The sequence below is a fragment of the Lynx rufus genome, unplaced genomic scaffold, assembly GCF_022079265.1.
Source record: "Lynx rufus isolate CCGP_SWC_20201006 ecotype Redwood Valley unplaced genomic scaffold, mLynRuf1.p SCAF_7, whole genome shotgun sequence".
NCBI classification, from domain to species: domain Eukaryota; kingdom Metazoa; phylum Chordata; class Mammalia; order Carnivora; family Felidae; genus Lynx; species Lynx rufus.
In genome coordinates, this window is record NW_025814889.1 from 10,412,494 (window position 1) to 10,432,686 (window position 20,193).

At 51.2% G+C, this 20,193-nt stretch overlaps 1 long non-coding RNA gene across 1 annotated transcript; it reads right to left on the reverse strand.

Moving 5' to 3' along the window:
- Positions 1-2,611: 2,611 nt before the first annotated feature.
- LOC124502676 (uncharacterized) lies at positions 2,612-19,915 on the reverse strand. Its single transcript, XR_006959977.1, has 7 exons — positions 18,746-19,915; positions 18,449-18,559; positions 14,523-14,713; positions 8,407-8,600; positions 6,541-6,647; positions 4,307-4,396; positions 2,612-4,131 (listed from the first exon to the last, which is right to left on the reverse strand). It is a non-coding gene; the product is annotated as an uncharacterized LOC124502676 (long non-coding RNA).
- Positions 19,916-20,193: the final 278 nt, after the last annotated feature.

Consider the following 20,193-nt stretch of genomic DNA (forward strand, 5'->3'; position numbering starts at 1 on the left):
CTTCTGTGATCTGACATTCTGATAGATTTTTTTTTAACGTTTATTTATTTTTGAGACAGAGAGAGACAGAGCATGAACGGGGGAGGGGCAGAGAGAGAGGGAGACACAGAATTGGAAGCAGGCTCCAGGCTCTGAGCCATCAGCCCAGAGCCCGACACGGGGCTCAAACTCACGGACCGTGAGATCGTGACCTGAGCTGAAGTCGGATGCTCAACCGACTGAGCCACCCAGGCGCCCCTCTGATAGATTTTTTCAAAACAATTTGGTTCTCCTAGGAGCTCATGCCCTCTGGCCCGCATGTCCTAGGTGCCCAGTAAACATTGCTCAGTAAGTCTGAGTCCTGTCACCATCTCTAACCTCTCCCATCTGCTAATTACTTAGTGTGCATTTATCTGTGTGCAGAGTTGCTCACCAGACCATGTGGGGACACAGAGGCCAGGGCATGGTCACTGCCCTCAAGGGGTTTAGACCCCAGGTGGATGGCAAGACCTCCTGTTAGGACAGCGAGCTGGACCCAAGACAGCATGGGAGAGGCGTCAAATGGGTGACCTGTACAGGAGCTCCTGGCAGTGCTCATGGGAGGAGAGAGTCCGCTGAGCTGGAGTGGTTCTTTCTGCAAGATGCCCAGAGTGGGGAGAATTTGAGCCGACTTTGAATCATGATTTCCAGGGTTTTTTATTTGGAAAAGAAAATAATTTCTTTCTGCTTCAGTGGCCACTCATTTTCCATCTTCTTCACACATCCTCAAGTTGCAAACATTGGGGTGCCCAACACGTGATCACTTAATCTCTCCTAGGGATCGTCTATACTCACTCATTTGCTGGCCTCGAGTTAAAAACCAGCCGTACGTGGACAACTCTCACTCTTAAGAGGGAGACAACTCTCACTCTCACTCTGGAGCCGGGATCTCTCTTCTGAACTACAAACTTGAATATCCAACTGTCTCGTCAACATCTTTCTTACGACTTCAAATAGACCTTTCAAACTATTGTCAAAACTCTATCTGATCTTCCCTCAGTTGATCACAACTCCCTCTCTGCAGTTACTCAGCCCAAAAGCCTGAGCACGTGGCTCCCGCCTCTCTTTGCCTTGGATTCAACATCTGATTTGTCAGCATATCGTGGTGGCACCACTTCTTCTCATGCGTCCGCTGTGACCCGAGAACAGAGCTGCCATATTTTCCGCCTGGAGTTCTGTGATAGCTTCCACTCCTGACTGTGCTGCCCACAGTCTATATCTCTTCCTCTCTGCCTACCCATCTCAAACCCGATCTCCTGCCATCTTCCCTCTTGCTGACTCCCCGCAGCCACCTTGACCTCCTTGCTGGTCCTCCAGCATGCCACACATGTTCTGCCATAGCTGCTTCCTCAATGTCGAAAATCTCTCTCCCCAGATAGCCTTCCAGTGTTGGCTCAAGTGTCACTGGGGCCCCTCATAACCAGTCCTTCAGGTGCTGAACCCCTGCACTTTCCCTTCCTTATACCACTGGTGCTCTGGCAAATGGTCAACAACTGGTTTCCCAGCCACCACTCATTTCCATGGGGTAAAGCCTCTCATCATGGCCAGTTTCCAACAAACTATGGCCCGGGTCAAATCTGGCCTGCAGCCTATTTTGTTGAATGTGCTCATTTGATCATGGATTATCTATGGCTGCTCTCAAATTACATGGCAAAGTAGTCATGACACAATCCATAAAGACTATCTGGTCCCTTATAGAGAAAGTTTGCCAACCCCGGACATAGAGGAGTGTCTGGTACAAAGTGGCTTCTCAAGGGACACCTGGGTGGCTCAGTCGGTTAAGTGGCTGACTCTTGATTTCAGCTCAGGTCATGGTCTTGGTGTTCGTGAATTTGAGCCCCATGTCAGGCTCTGTGCTGACAGTGCAGAGCCTGCTGGGGATTCTCTCTCTCTCTCTCTCTCTCTCTCTCTCTCTCTCTCTCTCTCTGCCCCGCCCTGCCTCTCTCTCTCAAGATACATAAATAAACTTAAAAGAATTATTAAAATAAAAAACAAAAAACCCAAGTAGTTTCTCAATAAACATCTGTTGAATGTATGCATGAATGAAAATCACCCCTCTCCCCCAAAAACAACGTGGAGACTTTTGTTCTAATCCTGCTTCGTCCAGTAGTCCTTCCCATTCTACTGAAAGAACAAGATGTTGCCCCTTGTGTTTGAGGAAGGTGAGCCTGAGACAGGACACCTGCTGTGTCTTCCTCCCAAGGATGCCCCAGAGCGAGGAGGAAATACCTGCAGGTCACAGCTGGAGCTGTCTTTTCCCCCAGGGCTGGCACTGAGCCCATGCTCCCTCTTCTGGCCAGTCAAGGCTGGGTACGTTTTATGCAATTGTATCATTTTATCTTCACACAGAACCCTTGCAAGTGCCACTGTTTAATTCCCATTTTAGAGAGAGTAAAACAGAGGCTCCAGAACTTTAAGCAACGGCCTCAAGGTCACATGGCTAAGGAGTAGCAGAGTGGAATGGGACCCAGCCCACTAGACCCCAGAGCCCTAGACTGTCTCACTTCTGCCCACTTGTGAAATGTTTGCCTCCACTGGGGGGTATGTGACCAAGGGCCCAGCCTTCTTGCTGAAAATAAAGGGACAGACTCAGTGACATTCCAGGGGGACTTCAATTTCCTCACGGGGTGTCACGAATGATTTTTAACAGCGACAACTGCTGCAGAACCGAAGTTCATTTCAGCCTGGAATAACGTACCATAGGGTGCTAACAAAACTGAGGACAGAGGAAGTTGGTCTGTGCAGAGACAGCTGGTTTAATCTATCAGTCCTCGTTGCCCGGCTAGACATCCCACCTGGGTTTTACATTCTCGAAAATTTTGCTGAGGAGGCAACACCCTATTTGCCAGAAGAGAAAGTGGGGTGGGGAAGGGAAAGAGGAAAGTGGTGTCTCCGTTTTCATAGTAACTGGGCTGGCACGGGGCCAGGCTCAAAACTGGGAACACCTGATTCCAAGCTCCTGCCCTCATAATCGGGCTACTTCCCTAGGCGCTGGTTTTAATTCAGTTCAAGGGTAGATCATAAATTAATTTGACGCTGGAATTATAGTAGACACTCAATAAATTATAAAAAACACAGCAATCTGGAGCTGGCAGGGACCCTGGAGGCCATGGGGCTGGCGGTTCTCAGCCATGTGCACATGTGATTCACTCACGGGCCCGGCAGATCGGTCTGGGGGTGGGCCTGGGCATAGAAATATTCGAAAAGCTTCTGATTTCATACATGAGGATCTGATGCTGGAGATTTTAAGGGTTTTCCTCCATTAGCACAGAGCATGCAGGGATGACCGAGAGACCCAGGCAGGCCTCCCAGGCCAGTGACCTCTGTGCCAGACTCTGTCCAGGCCAGGCAATCTGCTAGTGGAGGAATAGTCGTTGTAGGGGCTGGTAAAATTGAGCAGATTTGGAATTTTCCTCCAAAGAGCCTTCAAGTTCCCTTAGCCCCATAGTATCCATGTGAGGGAGGGTAGAGACCGACATCATTGCCCCCTTTTACTGATCTGGGAGACCGAGGAGCTGAAATTCTAAGTTCTAAGAGGCAGCACAGTCCTATGGTTAATAAGAATGCTGGTTGTGGACACAGACAGACCTGGCTTCCAGGCTGCTTGTGCACTCCACAGCTATGTGATCTTGGGCAAATCACTGAACCCCTCTGAACTTTGGATTTGTCCTGTGTTAAGCAGGTTATACTGAGTTCTGTGAGCGTGAAGCGGCCTGGCCCACATGGGCACTCGCTTAATTAGCATTTGCACCTTTTGGACCGAGGGCTCCCCCATCACTGTGTCAGTTCCCGAAGAGCCGGGAGTGGGGGCGTAGACCGTTTACGAAGGAGAAAGCTGAGACCAGAAGTCACAGGACCAGCCTCAGGTGGCACAGGAGGCCGGGTGGCGGGTCTGGGACTAGAGCGCAGTCCTAGATACTCCCACCTGGCCAGGAGCTTTCCGCAAACGCTTCGGCGACTTGGGCGTGGAAATGCTCTCCCGGGGCCCCGTTCACGCGAGTGTGCTACTTTCAATGAGACCGGATGATCAGCACTTTGTGGCAACTCCTCTGGGGCGAGCACAGGGAAGAAGGAATCCACCAGCCCAGCAGCCTCCACAATAAACTCAGACCCCTGGAAGAAACGTAATTGAAGTCATGAATCCCGGGAACGGTGGCTGCATCACACGTTCACAGGGTCAGGGGGGCAGGACAGAGAAGAGCTGATTTGCAGGTGAGTTCAAACCGCTTACTTTGGGATTTACAGTCTGGTAAGGGGCCATCCATCACGTTTATGGGGGGACAATCACCTGAGATCACGAGGAGCAGCAGTCTGGGCCACCGTGGAAGGCCAGCCCATCCAGCCCCAGCCAGGCCTTGGGATGATGATGGGACCACCTCTGCAAACAGTGAGAACGAATGGGGCACAGGTCACCAAGGAAATGGAAAAAAATAACAAAAAAAAAAAAAACAACCAAAAACAACCCCAAAAAAACCAACAACCCATCACCCATTCTCCATGCGTCTCTCTTACAATAATACCTGTTCACGCTGAATTCACTTCCCCTTACAAGCCACCGTCAGAGACAGTGGAGAATAATCGGCCAGGGGAGAATAATCAACCAAGGAGAACTTAGGAGAGTAACCCCAGGCTCCCAGCATGGCAGCGGGAGACACAGCCAGTAGCTGGCTGGGAGATGTGGAGTATGCCCCTGGCCCTCTCTGGACCTCACTATCTCCTTCATAAAGTGGCCAGGTTAGACCAAGCTCTGACACTCTATGACTCTGAGATCTCTGGTAGGAGAGCCAGGGGCTCCAGAGCAAGGCTGCCTGCTGGGCTGGGCCCTCCACTCGGGCACAAGAAGGGACACGGCACCCTGGGTCCCCACCCGGCCCACAAAGGGTTTGAAGATGAGAACATCATGTACCCCTAGGAAATTTTTTTTTTTTTTTTAGAAACAGGGCTTAGCTTGACCTGGAAGAATGGGGAACCACAGAGGACTTTTGGATCCCGGTGGGGGGCATTTGGATCCTACTCTACAGGGAAGTGGAGACTCTTCAGGAATTTCTGAGAACACTGAAAACATCCAGTCTTTGTTTAAGGAAGATTATAGCAGGGAGGCCAAGGGAGAAAGGGTCTGGGCTCCGTGCTTTCCAGGGCAAGGCGTGGGGCCTGGGAGCCTCTTGGAGCCCCTCCGTTCAGCCCTGTGTGTTTCTATTCCATTTGAAAACTGGAGCCTCCCCAAAGGCTTATGATTATTATGATTATTATTTAGTCTTTTGCAAAGACCTAGGAGGCATGAAAAGCAAGGAAGCAAAAGAGCAAAAATCTGTGCACCGGCCAGAGGGAGTTCTATTTGCCATCCTGAAATCTCTGCTTCTCATTAATTAGAGGAGCCAAGAAATCACCCTTCGAAAACTGGCTTTTCCACCAGTAATGCCAGCTGTTCAACCTTTTGTGGGAACGTGCGGCTGGCCCCTTCTGGAGCCCAAGCCCTGATGGCACCGTGCCCCAGCCACAAGACTGCAATATCCACTTGGTGCCACTCTGGCCTGTTAATTGCTGCGTGAGGAGTGTTCCTCGCTGGACCTTTCTATCTGTGTTCTTCAGAAGCAGGTCCCTCCCCGGCGCTCCCCCGCGGGGGCCAGGCGAGGTGAGCCACCCTCCCTAATGCCAAGCCCTAGCAGCAGCATCTGGTGTCTTGCTCCTCGGCCGTCTCCACTCCTGGCCACGCAGAGCAGAGGGATAGCTTGGGAAGCCGCGGGGGCAGGCGACAGAAGAACATGGTGGCCTCCTCTCCGGCTCAGCTGCCCTGGGGTGGTCTGAAAGAGGAGAGCAGGACAGTGTGGCCACCCAGGGTAGCAGGTGACCGTCGGGACTTGGGCCTGCCAGACAATATCTGGATCTCAGCCCCACATGGACAGGAAAGAGGAGCCCTAGGAATGAGGTTTCCCACAATGGAAGACTGTGATGTCCTGATTTATTGATAAATATAAATTTGGTCTTTGTCCCTGTTCCTGGCACAGAGCTCCTAAAACCCTTGGAAATTCCTAGGGGGTGAAAGCAATAAAGGTGTCATTGTCATGTTAATGAGGCGACTTTTGGAAAGCACCAAGTTCACCTAAGGTTGGAGGCTGGTCACCAAGGGAGCCAACCGTGTGATTGGATGGTTGGAACTTTCAGTCCCTCCGCTGACCTCTGGGTCAGGGAGAGGAGCTGGAGATTGAGTCAGTTGCCAAAGGCCAGTGACCTAATCAATCATGCCTATGTAATGAAGCCTTCATAAAAACGCAAAAGGACATGTTCAGGGAGTTTTGGGTTGGTGAACGCATAGAGGAAGCACAGAGCCCTTTCTCCATTCTCTGCCCTGTGCCTCTCTCCCATCTGGCTGTTCCCTTAATATCCTTCATCATAAACCGGGAATCTAGTCAGTAGAATGTTTCTCTGAGTTCTGCGAGCCCCTCCAGCAAGTTCATTGAACCCAAAGCAGGGGTTGTTAGAACCTCTGACCTATATAGCCAGTCAGAAAAGCTGAGTAACAACCTGGACTTGCATGGAGGGAGGGGCGGTCTTGAAGGAGCCAGCCCTCAACCTGCGGGACCTGAGGCTCTCTCTGCAAGCAGACCACGTCAGAACTGAGGTAACTGGTGCTGTGGGGAGAGAACCACACATACATCAACATTAGTTTCAGCATCATAGACAGGAAACAGGGTTGTTTCACCTGAAGAAGAGAAAACAAAGGGACAGACTGCAGGCTTCCTATGAGAAGTGTGGTCACTGCAGGAGGGATCAGAGTGACTCTGTACAATCCTGCGAGGCAGAACCAGGTGCAAGCACCAAAAAGACAAATTTCAGTTCGGTAAAGAAGAGACATTTTCATCGAAGGTGTGTGGGCTGCCTCGGGAGATGGCATTTCCCCGGTGAGGGTGCTGGAGAAGCTGGGTACCAATGCCGGGGGCTTTGGAAGGATGGGCTCTGCCTCATTAGAAGTCATCGGTGCTAACCCAGCCCAGAAATTGTGCCTGTGTGCAAGGTGGAGGGGACAGAAAGAGCACTTGGCTGTAGAGTGGAGTGGGACAGCTTCCACTCCCAGTTCTGCCACCAGTCTGTTGACAATGGGATTTGGCAGGTCACTTAACTTCTCTGAACCTCAGGCTTCTTGTCTACAAGATGGCAGGTCTCAGAGAAGATCAGCTCTGAGTAATTTCCAATTTTAAGTGTGCCCCACCCCAACCCTCACCCTGTCCTATGACCAGAGAGGGGCTGGGCCTGGGCCCTTCAGAAGTGCCAAAGTAATGGAAGAAGGTTTCACAAAGGTAACCCAAAGTCAGGGGGCAGAGCTGGGGGTGCATTGTGCAGACTTTCTACAGCATAATAAGCTCATTTACACCAGCAGAGCGGCTCTGAATCTCAAATGTGAAAACGATAGGACTTGGGGCAGAAATCACCCCTTGCAATTTGAGATGAATCTGATTGGCTTTAGGAACTTCAAGTAAATACAAGGAAAAGACAGCTGTCACTGGGAGCAGAAGATCACCACCGCTACCCCCTTTCATTCCGCCAAGGAGTAGAATGGTTGCTGTAAGTGGCTCATGGCTGTATCCACAGGCAGTGAAAGCTCACAAGACAGTGGAAAAAACTTGAAATTCCTCAAATTCTGATGGAGGCTGGGGGGGCGGGGAGGAGAATAAGAGGTCTTGGAGAAAGAGGAAGGAGTTAAAGGGGCAGAAAAACTGTGTGGAGAGTAAAGAAGTAGCCAGTAAAGCAGAAAGGGTGGCCCAGGGGACGTCTATGAGGGGTCATCCCAAAGGTCTGGGCCAAGATGGCCACATTCTTTGATGGTATAAGGCACAGGAATTCTAGACCAGGGTGGAGGATTCGGGGTGAGGGTGGGTATCTAACACCTGATTTTTCCTCTATTCGCACCTCTGAAGTTTAGATCTCTCACCAAAGACCTTAAGATCTATCTGAACATCCTTGGTATCCCCCTGCTCACGTGTGTTTGCTTTAGAGGGATGGTGGCCGAGTTGGTCACAGCTGAGGGTGTGGAGTAGGTCCCAGCTCCAGTCAACCCAAGTAAGAGAATCATCTTGAGCGTGGGCCATGAGCCATTGTTAATGGCTGAAAAAAATAACAAGTCCTTTGGGTCCTCTCCTAGCCACACTTTGCTTCATATCCTGGGAGCTAAGGAGCTTGAGTGCCATGAGAAGTGTGGGAGAGGCCGCCATCTTGGCTCTCCAAACTTTGATTCAAGGTCCCACTGTGTTGGAATCACGCTGAGGGTCCCACAGAGCTAGAGTGTGAGCCTCTTCTTCTGACCCCACATTTCCAAGCCAAGATATCTTCCAGGAGGGGAGGCAGGTCTGTCGGAGAAAAGAGTCCTGGGAAAAGCCAAGTTAAATTTCTTACCTGCTGGCAGAAAGGGGGTGAAGGGCCCAGAGTCAGAGATGAGACTGGAGAGGCTCCCGGACAAGGCAGTGAAAAGGAGGCAGAGAGTGTCAGCAGGGCCCAGCCAGGAGTTCACTGGAGACGGTCACAGTGTTAACAACAGGCCTCGGGCTTCATGAACCGCCTGAGGGTCCTCCAGAGTCTTCAAGATCATTCTGGGCAGAGGAGGAGAGAGAGAGCAGGCCACAGGTATTTTAAAGAAAGAGAAATGCTACAAGCTCAGGTCTTAGAGACTAAAAGAGAAATAGCACAGAGAGAGGACAGCAGCTGCCCCAAACAGAGTGGGGGTGGGGGAGCTCCAAACTCCACTCTTAGGACAGGGAGCCAGGCCCTACTCAGGGCACCACCCTCCCATTCTGGTTTCCTACGATATGGATAGTGGGATATTAAGGGGGTATATGCAGGGTGCATACAGCCTGAGAAATATGCTTGGTGTTGGGGAAGATGTGAGTCAGTCAGAAGATAAGTTAGGGTCACAGGTTGGACAGGTTGGACCAGGCCTCAGTGATGCTCAGTGCTTCTCCCACAGCTCCTGTGCCCAGCTCCCTGGCTGGTGGCACCAGAGGGGAGACAGGTGCAAATCAGAGAGGGGGAGACATGCCTCGCTATGCCAGATGTCAGATCCCACGCTGACACCCCTCTCTGGTCATCCCCAAGTAGTGTCTTGCCCCGGGGTCCACTGCGGGACTCCAGAAAGTCCGGCCCCTGATGCAGGTTCAGGATAGACGCCCGGCGAAGCACACTGTGCTGAGCCACGAATTCCAGAAGTGGCACAAGGGTAAGAGAAGTTGTGCCGCACCCCGGCCTGGCAAAGTGGCCCAGGTCATCAGGACAAATGCTCATCCCTCCCAGGTGTTAGCCATTACTCATAGTTGCATCTCTATCCAGCGACACTGTGGCTTCTGACCTTGGCTATTCATGCCCACAGTTTCCAACTCAACCCAGCCAGTGGGGAAGGCCTCAGGCAGCAGGGCCAGGCAGTGTAGACTCCTGCCACTCCCAAAGATTTGCCCTCCATGGACGGAATGTGGGCTTGGAGAACAGGCCCTAGTCGCAGACCTAAAGATCCTAAAGTACTCAAGAGACCGATAATTTAAGGAACCACATTAAGAACACCCAATTAATGGCATTGTATGGGAATAACCAGTCTGGCTAAAGTGCGGAAGTGTGGTAGGAGGTACCAGACTGCCATGGGCCTCGCACACCAGGTCAAGAGGTGTGAGCTTTTCCTCATCAGCAATGGGAAGACTTCAAAACCAGGCAGGAGCTGGTGGATTGGTTAGACAACCAACATGTGCTGGTAGCCACCCCTACTCCTCCACATGGCCTCCCCTCCATTCTTCCAAGTTGTCCCCAGCCAGCTTTCCAGACCAGTGCTTGGCAAAGAGAGGGTGTTAAAAAAGAATTTTCTGGGGCGCATGGGTGGCTCAGTCAGTTGAGAGTCTGGTTCCAGCTCAGGTCATGATCTCACAGTTCATGAGTTCGAGCCCCATGTCGGGCTTGTTGCTCTCAGCTCAGAGCCCACTTTGGATCCTCTACCGCTCTCTCTCTGCCCCTCCCCTGCTCACACACTCTCTCGCTCTCAAAAATAAACATTAAAAAAAAAAAAAAGAATTTCCTGAACGCATTAACGGACAGCCTGATATTTATGGGAATCCAAAGGGGTAGAGTCTAATGAGTGTTAAATGTGACACAGCATTTACAACCACCAAATAAAAAGTCATTGATGAAAAAAATTTTTTCAATTATTTCTCTCAGGCAGACAAATCTCCTTGAAATCAGTGTTTTGAGAAGTCACTTATGGAGAGTGACATAATCATCAGAGACGATCATGTAACCCCCTTTTATAGAAATTGGGTCTGGTTAACCTTGGAAACCTGGAGCGAGGGTTTTGGGGCAGGTTCGGGAGTAGAGGCTGGGGCAAACCCACTGTGCACTGCGTGAATGAGGAGAGGGCAGCCACCCAGGTCAGGTGCCTCCTGGGGACAGGGAGATAAAAAAGCACTCAGAGAAAAGGTTTAGAGCCACAAAACATCTCAAAGGTCTTTAGATAGTGTGCTGTGATGTAAACCCCCATCTCCCCTACGAGGGTGCCTGCAAATCCTACTATGGAAACAACTGCTGTCATATGAAGGAATGAATAAACACTTTGAGTTCTGCTCCCAAGTTGGTGCAAGACAGAAATAGACGCTGTTCCCACAAATGCTGGGGCCAGAGGACAAGGGACAGCTGATATCTAGCACCAATAGGTGGGCCATGGAGTCACCCATTCGAGACGTAGCCTAAGGGACCCTGAAGACATTCCTTGGGAGGAGACAGGGTGATGGATGTGAGGTGATGGCAGACACGGATATCCTTTGGGCAGGGCTGGCACAAACCAAAGGCATACTGACCCATAAACCACCAATGCCAGCGCCTGCTTGTATCCCCGTTCTATCCGTGTGGGGGTCTGCTTTTTTTTTTAACGTTTTAATTTTATTTTTGTTTCATTTTCTTTAAGTTTATTTATTTATTTTGAGAAAGAAAGAGACAGCATAAGTGGGGAAGGGGCAGAGAAGGGCAGAAAGAGAGAATCCCAAGCAGGCTCTGTGCTGATGGCACAGAGCCCAATGGGGGGCTCAGACTCACGAAGTAGTGAGATCATGACCTGAGCCAAAACCAAGAGCCTGACACTTAACCGACTGAGCCACCCAGGAGCCACTATGCGGGGGGGGGGGGGGGGGGGGGGTGTCTTTGATTCCCACAAGCCAGCAGGGACACCAGGAGGGCAGGAAACCAATGGGACAACGACTGGAAAGGAAGTTTTGTCATGGAAAAATAAATAAATAAATAATAGTAGGCTTTCACACCACTCAGTGCTCTGGAAATCCTGTTTGCCCTGTATTTTATTTTATTTTATTTTATTTTATTTTATTTTATTTTATTTTATTTATTTTATTTATTTTATTTATTTATTTTCGCCCTGTATTTTAAATGTACGTTCACTAAAAAAGAAAAACTAAGCTAGATAAAGGGAATCGAGATCCCCCCAGGGGAAGAAGGCTTCCCCTGCTCGCACCCAGCCACCACTCCATTCCGCGACTCTGAGGTCCGTGTGCTCGCCACTCAGATGGAAGGCGGTGATTAAAGCCAGCCTGACCAACACTGCTGCTCAAATTAAACTCCTTAAAAAAGCACAACATTTTCAATAAAAGAGGCCGAGCCCAGCATGCCTTAGTCATTACTGTAGTACTTTTCTTCCAGAAAGATTAACAAATATGAAATAGAGGGCTGAGAAATTTTGATCAAGCAAAGTGTTTTAAAGGGTTTTATTTCCTCCCTCTTTCATTAAAATCGCACCGCTGCGATTCTATTCTATATATAACATAGATATACACATGCATGCTGTGTCGCTTCTACCCGATGAGGACAATAGGACCCTCCCTGGGAACTAATATCTTCTTTAGGATCTGCTAGGGAAAAGCAACACATATAAAAATATAAATGAAAATGGCCCCAGCTATAACTATATAAAAATGAGTGCTTATTTCCATTGCTAGGATAGCAGCTTTGAACTTGGGAACACAAGAGAAATATACTTATTAGCTCAAAGAAAGCAGATCTGGATTTGGGGATGTGAGTTAGGGGAGGCCAGCAAAAGGAGTGTGGAAGTCCCCTCCAAATGGCTGAGGCCCAGAAGAAATGACCACAGTGCCTTAGTTCCTCCCCAATACTTCCCTTCTCTTAGGCTCAGTGAGGGGAGGGAAGGGGAGAGGAGGGGGAAGGGGGAAGGGGGAAGGGGAAGAGAAAACAAAGAGGCAGGGAAGAGGAGGGGAGGGAAGAGAAGAGAAGGGAAGGGGAGGGGAAGGGAAGGGAGGGGAGGGGAGGGGAGGGGAGGGAAGGGAAGGGAAGGGAAGGGAAGGGAAGGGAAGGGAAGGGAAGGGAAGGGAAGGGAAAACAAAGAGGCAGGGAAGAGAAAGGAGGGAAGGGAAGGGGAAGGGGAAGGGGAAGGGGAAGGGAAGGGAAGGGAATGGGGAAGGGGATGGGGATGGGGATGGGGATGGGGACGGGGAAGGGGAAGGGGAAGGGGAGGGAAGAAAGAGGCCAGCAGGGGAGAGAGAAAAAAGCAAAGCAGGAAGAAAAGCAAAAGGTCGCAGGTGCCTTTGGTCACAAGGAGAGAAACCAGTTAACACAAGCCTAAGAGACAAAGAGTGACAGACTATAGGGACAGAGTGAGATTCATGGAAATAAATGTGCTTGGGCAGGCCTAAGGGAAGTTTCTGAAACAAAGACCTCAAACATCTCCAGAAACGTAGGCCTCCCCCGTTTCTTCCTGCTCCCATCCCCTCCTCCTGCACCCTCTTCTCCTGCTCTGTTCCCCTCTCTCTGTAGCTCAGTGCCCTCACCTCTCAGCCCACACAGCTGGACATGACCTGTGGTAGGCAGATATCCCCACACACCAGGGATGTCTGTGTGCAGAAGCCAGCTGGCCATCTCTGAATCCCGGGGCTGAGAATCTGGCCAGGCCCCTGGGCCCATCTCAGTCCAGTGCCAGCAGAAAGGGGTTATGTGATGCACATGTGGGCCAGAGCCCAAGCCCAGAGGGGAGGGATTTCAGGGAGGGGTGGGCTCCTGGGCTAGAGGGATCACCCTAAAGGTGAGGAGAGGGGGTGCTGTGGAAAATGAGAAAGGAAGACCAGAGATTGGTGCCTCTCCCAACCCCGAGTTTGAAAGGACAAAATACCGCAAGGGGAAATTTGTTCTACACGGACGTGTGCTGAGGTGTGTGTCACGAAACCTTCTGGAATCCCTCCCTCCTCATCTATCTCACTCAATAGCTACTGAACAGGAACAGCCTGTTGGACGCCCTCTTTGTTCCAGGGAGACCCTAAACGAAGAATGAGTCACAGGGTGAAGTGTTTTCCTGGCAAAAAACCTGCCTTTCGTGCAGTCTCCTCCCCACACCCACCCCAGGCTCCCAAGCCCACCCTGTGGCCCTCTGGCTGCTCTCCCGAAGTCCAACCTCCCTTCTGTCAACACACCCTCCTCCTAACCGTTCTTTTCCAGCTAGGTTCCTCACCCAAGACGTGAGTAGGATCTGATTATCAACTCCACACCACCATTCTCTCCTATAATATCTTAAAATTTTGTTTTCATTTAGCTTACTCCAAAACAAAGCATGCAAAAGATACAGACATAGAAGACCAAGGAATCAGGGCTCTGCGCTGCCATCCTCACACCTGCTCACATCAGCTTGCATGAAGCAGCTGGTTTTCCACTCGGAGGATCACCCCTTCAATACTTTAAAACTAGTGCTCTTGTTTATTCAGCCAGTCATTTCACCCACACTAACTGGTACATCTTCTAGATACCCGATGGTGCGCTAGACGCTGAATACAGCCGTGAGCAGGACAAACACAAGTTTCTTTCAAAAAAAAATTTTTTTTTAAATTTTAATGTTTATTTTATTTTTGAGAGAGAAAGAGCATGAGTGGGGGAGGGGCAGAGAGAGAGAGAGAGAGAGAGAGAGAGAGGAGACAGAGGATCTGAAGCGGGTTCTGTGCTGACAACAGAGAACCTGATGTGGGGCTTCCAGCCCACGAGCTTCGAGATCATGACCTAGCCAAAGTCAGACACTCAACTGACTGAGCCCCCCAGGCGCCCCAGGACAAACACAAGTTTCTACTGTCAGAGAACCCTGAGGACTTGCAAGGGACACCAGAAGTTGGCAGGGCAGCTCTCTTCCAAGCCTCCTCCCCTTGGCTTGTAGGTTACCACCTTCTCCCGTGTCCTCACACGGTCTTCCCTCATCTGTGTCTGTGTCCTCATCGCCTCTTCTTATGAGGACACCAGTCATAATGGGTTAGGGCCCACCCAACGACCTCATTTTAGCCTAAGTACCTCTTTAAAGGCCCTGTCTCCAAATACAGTCACATTCTGGAAGTTAGGGCCCATGGTTCAGCCCCTAAGAGCCTATTACTTGCTGGCCAGATACCCAATTCTGGAAAGAGTGTTCCAGAAAGAACGCAGCTGGAGAAGAGCAAGTGTGATCACGAAGGATCCAGTATGTCAGGTTAAGTGTTTTCTTTAGACCTTACCTGAAAGGGAAAGCTGAGATCACGGAAGAGTTTCAGGCAGAAGAAGGACATGACAAACGGCGTGCTAGAAAGATCCTTCCCGTCTGTGGTGGAAAATGAATTAAAGGAACAAGGGTGGATGCTGCCCGGCAGTCCAGGCGGCAGATGGAGGTGACTCTAGGTTTGGGTCGCTGCGAGGACGTGAATGCCAGCTGAAAGGACAAGATACAGATGAAGAGGCAGAACAGAGCCCCGGGAAGCACTGATCTTGCAGGACTGCAGAGAGAGGTCAGCAAGGGCCAACCAGGAAGTCGAGAGCAATCTGGGGGGGTGGGGGGGGGTGGGGGACCAGAGTGGGTGGTCAGCAAGGGAGGATGGCCAAACAGGTAGGGGCAGAGGGCAGCTGTGGGGGATTATTAACTGTCTTGGGGCCACGGTGCCCTGGGTCAGAGCAGTTGCAAGGGAGGGTAGGACCGGAGGCATGATTCCACAGGAAGAGGACGTATATCGTATATTAATCTCATCGGAGACGTGCTACATTCATAAGCCGTCCCATCCCTAGGCCTCAAAACTGATGCCATTCCAGGCCGACTTAATCAAACAACCCTAATGGGCACACGACCTGGACTATATCACAGCCAGTGTTCAGAGATTTGAGGCTCTAATCGCAGCTTCAAACCTATTGTACTGGAACTGGTTCCGTTCACATATTTCGAAAAACGATCACCATCTCTACCATAAAGTCATTAAGAGGCTATATGAGCATTAACCTTTTAAGTTAAAGATTGAAAGTTTAAATCTCCCCTTAATGATATGCCACCACTAGACACGTCAACTTGATTTATCACTCTGATCAGTAATCATTAACGCTATTTACCATATTTCAACCAAAAATCTTGCAAAATTTATATCCATGAAATCCAGAACCCAAGTCAGCAGTTGCACCGAAACAAACCAACCCTTGAGAAAAGAAAAGAAGGAAAATCTATCCGCCTCTTTCATTACAACAATAATAGGATTACCTATTGTTATTCTAATTATTAGTTATTCTGTTATTCTAATGCTCCTGGCTTGTTCAGGCTAAAGGACAGAGTCACATATGGGAGGCTAAGGAGCCCAGTGGAAATTTTTTAAATGTTTATTTATTTTTGAGAGAAAGAGAGAGTGCGAGCTGGGGAGAGGCAGAGAGAGAGGGAGACACAATCCGAAGCAGGCTCCGGGCTCCAAGCTGTCAGCACAGAGCCCGACACGGGACTCGAACCCACGAACCATGAGATCATGACCTGAGCCGGAATCGGACGCTTAAATGAGTGAGCCACCCAGGAGCCCCCCCACCGAACGGAAATTTGAGTGAATTTCCGTTCACTCAAAGAACGGAATTCTTTGAGTGGAAAAAGCTTTCAACACACTTAAATGATGTTGGCAAAGAGCCAGTAGAGAAGGAACTTTGGACCCCAAGGAAGCCAGAGGGAACACTGAATTTGGGGAAGAGAAGATCCAACTGCCCCGTTTCAACACAAAGGGAGGAGGAGGAAGGGGACCAAGTGGAAGCTCTAATCAGAGCGACCGACCCCCAGCGAGGTGGTGTATGCAGTAGAGGGATATTTCATGCAGGTCGTGAATGTAAGTGGAATGGATGAATCCATGAGGGATGTACTTGATGGAATGTACATCCACGGCCATGTGGTCTCTAGACCAGCAGACAGGAACCATCCCCTTAGCATACAGAAGTAGGCCATTGAGCTGCTCACAAGCAAGCCAAACTTTTTCTCCAGAACATTTTGAACTAACTATAAAAGCTGGAGGAGGCTGACTAGGTCCCTAAAGCTGCAAAATCACAGAGCATGTAGGAACTGTCGCCTGGGTCTGGATAATTTTAAAGGCCACTATCATGAGCAAAAACAACAGGCAGGACTTCCTTGGAGCGGGTCTTCTCTCCTCCCTCCACCCTCCCTCCGCTTTCCTCCCTCTTCCCCTCTCCTCCCTTCCCTCCCAGCCTCGGCTGCCCTCAACACCACTTGCAGGTCCTGGATCTGACTACAACAGGACACCCCTACCCTGTGGGCCCTGGGGTCCAGAATAAAGCCCACTAGAATAACTAGACCATTGAGTTTCAAATTAAATCTCCCCCATAGGCCCTTCTTCTCCAGTTACTGGGCTCATTAGAGCTCAGATAATGGAACATCTCCTCCCACTAATGGCCCATGAGAAGTGAAGGAGAGAAACCAGCCCCTCTACAATGTCACTGCAGAGAAACGGAGAGAAAAAGGTCACTGACTATAGCCCCAAAGTTTTTAGTGTTTTGGAAGAACTTTCTCCTGACCATGGGAGATCTGGAGCATGAAGAATGGATTTGCCAGGGCGTGGTGGTTGTAAACAGGATAGACATTCATTTGTGCATCCTTGTGACTAAGCCAGAGTTCTGGAATTTGTCATTCCAGAAGGTTCCATGGCTAATCTCATGGGTAGGGAGGAGACACGTGCGATCGATGGAGCCAGAAGATGCTTTTAGAAGCTGTGGGGGCTGCTTGTCAGGAAAAGGGAAGACTGCTCGCCACAGCCTGGTTTGTGCTGATTTGTCCCACGTGAACCACAGGGTCTGAGCAAGGACTCCGTCTACAGGGATGGGGAAGGATTTGACAGTGACCGTGTAACTGGGATACGGACGTTCACCGAGATGCTGTGAGCATTCAGCCATGTGTGCCAAACAGACTCCTATGCGTCTGCAGCTGCTAGAAAGTGGTGAATGTTCTGGGCTTGGAGTACTCGCTAACCAGGGCTCCACCATGACCTCTTCCAGGGGCCATGAGAAAACGGAACACCCCCTATTGTCCACCAGTCTGACCCCGAGCCCCAGCCCCCTCCAATCATGTTTCATGGCTTAGAAATCAGCTGATTTTAAGAAAGTGCTATCTGATAAAGCAAAGGAGTTAAAATCCAGGCCCAAGAAAGCTATGAGCAGCCCCTAACTGCATGCGGACTGGCAAGATTTCCCCGAAAGGACAGCAGCAGAGAGGTTCTTACCACAAACGAGAAGTGTTATCAAGTGCCTTACACACATAAAGCAGATCGTCTCTAACTGGTCCCTCGAAAGTCACTCACACTAAAACAAATGGAAACAAAGAGACCCACGGTTGCGGGCCTTCCCGGCCCACCAGGCTGGGAATCATTTCGTGCAGGTGGTGATGTCAGCAAGGGAATGGGGACCCCCTAGAGCAAGTTCCCCTTTCGTCCCTGAAGGTCTATGGGTCTGAGGTACAGGCTCCCGTCTGGGGCACAAGCAACGCAATGACCCAGCTCAGTCTCCTCCCTCCTAGTGTCCCATCCATCACAAAACCTGCACAGGGAGGAAAGGGGATGTGTGGGGTGTGGGGGCTGCTAGTGGGACACGGAAGTTTCACAGCCTATGGCCTTGGCCAGCTCTGTCGCACTCTGGGGGACACAGAGCATCACCACGGAAACCAGAGGAAACACAAGTAGGGCTCAGGAGGCCCCTGGGACTCGGAGAGCTCTCCTACTGAGACACCCCAGCAGACCCCTTTACAGCCGACCAGGCAGGGAAAGGGGGGTCACCAAGAGGAAACTCTGCAAAGACTTCCTGCTCCTGCACCCTGGCCCCCCAACTCACACTCTCTGTGTCCCTGTGGCCTCCTACTCCCTCTTCTCCCAAGTCCCTGGGCCCCGTCACTCATCTTAGAGGAAGTGACCGATTGATAAATCATCTGTAAGACAATATGGAAAGGCTACTATTTGCTGGGCACCATTTTTGGGTCGGGCACTGCTTTCCTTCCCAGATGACTTCACTCTATGCCCAAGAAAGCCCAGTGACGTAGGCACTGCCGTCACCTTGCAGATGACGAGACTGAGGTTCCGAGAAGTCAAGCAGTCCCAACTCGCTGCTGGCACGTTTAAACCCCGCCATCTGGCCTCTGAGCTTTCACGCCTACCTTTTTCGTCTCAATTCGCAGGAGCACTTGAGAGCTGACGTCAGACACTCAGGAGGAGGGCACTGCTTAGCCGGAAGTCTTAACCATTACTGATGATTCTGCACAGGGCTCCTAGATAGATAGGAAGGGAACCTCTGTGGACCCCCTCACGCCCTCCCTCACCAGGCTACCACGGGCATCCCCTGTCGCTCACTGGGGTGGGGGGGGGTGTGAGGGGACTCCTCCTAATCTCCCACTTCATTCTTTCTTGTGATTCCTTTCCCAGGGCCCCGGGTGCTTTGAAGTACTTGCCATTACCATTTTGGCGGGTGGGTTTCCCGTCTTCTTTGAAACCGTCTTCTCTCTTAGACCATGATATTTGAGGGGGAGGACTGTTAAGAAGCCTTCCAGGAGAATGAATGGTGGGTCTCCACCCACATGCCTAGCTAGGTCAGCAGGAAGCAGCTGTCCCTGGTTCCAGATGCTGACCCACTCTGCAGGGATCCAGAGACATTCTGGAGAATTGTTCCAGCCAAGCCGGGTTCCTCCCGTTTATTTTCTAGAGTGTCTGCCTTTGGATGCTGTCTTCCTTGATTGGGTGTGCCATCACGTAGCCAGACGTGAGCACCGACCTCTCCTGGTCTCCAGACCCACAGCCACACGAGGGGTGGCCCAGCCTGAGACAGGGGGCCAGGCTGCAGGTGATAGGTACCCTATCTCCCTGCTCACACATCCAGAGGTGCTGGAGGAGACAGAGGGGGGTCTGTTTGTGCTGTGGGAAAAGTCTGGACAGGTCATAAGGAGAGCTTCTGCCCATCAAGAGTGTGCGACCTCAAGCCTCAGTTTCCCACTTGCAGAATGAGGAGGTCGGACCAGGTCGGTGGGTTCAAGCTGTGCTCCGAGGAGCCCCAGGATTCTGCCTCATTGCACCGCTACCCGGACGGGGAGACCCCGCATGAACTGCACCGGGCGTGAGACTCAGTGCCCTGAAGGGTGGGGAAGGAGAGCGTGGGGGAGGGGAAGGAATCAAGCAGCCCCACTTTGCTCTCTGCTACACACGAGTTTCAGGAAGGTTCTGTGGCTCTGCAATGTCTGACATTTATCGGGCTGGATACTCTCTAGGTCCCTCTGACCCAGGGGTCGGGGGTGCCGTGCCTGCGGGAGGCCCCTGATCTGCTCATTCTACCCCCGTTCGGCTGCCATGAGGCCAAAAGAGCCTGGGGGAGGGGGCAAATGGCTGGCCTGGAGGGAGGCGACCCGATTTCACCGACTGAAACAGTTCTGTGACTCCCAAGTGCCTCGTGTTGAAATCAGGAGACATCACAGAGGTATCTCCTGTTCGGACAGCGCACCCTGCCCCGTATCACACGGCCGGGCTGGGCTGAGCCAGGCTGGACCCGGGTGGGGGGCTGCCGAGCGGGACCCACACTGTGCGTCTGTCGCTCAGAACCGCAGCCCCCTTGCTCTGCCCCTTTGTGAGCTAAACAGGACAAGCGGACAGGAAGGTGCCCAGCACCTCCTCACCCCGTCCACCAACATCTGTCCCCTAGGGGGCCCAGCCCCCAGCAGGGAGGGACAGGGACCGGAGTTCCTGAAGCAAGGCCCGGGGTTCTGCTCCGCGTCTCCACCTTGTGAGACAGCTCCCAGGGGCACAGCCTTGCAGACGTCACCCTGAAAAGCTGATTTGAGAAAGCAAACTCAATGACAACAGTATCCAATTGAGACCGCAGAGGGAGTTTAACAGGCAGAATGTAATTACTGAGCCT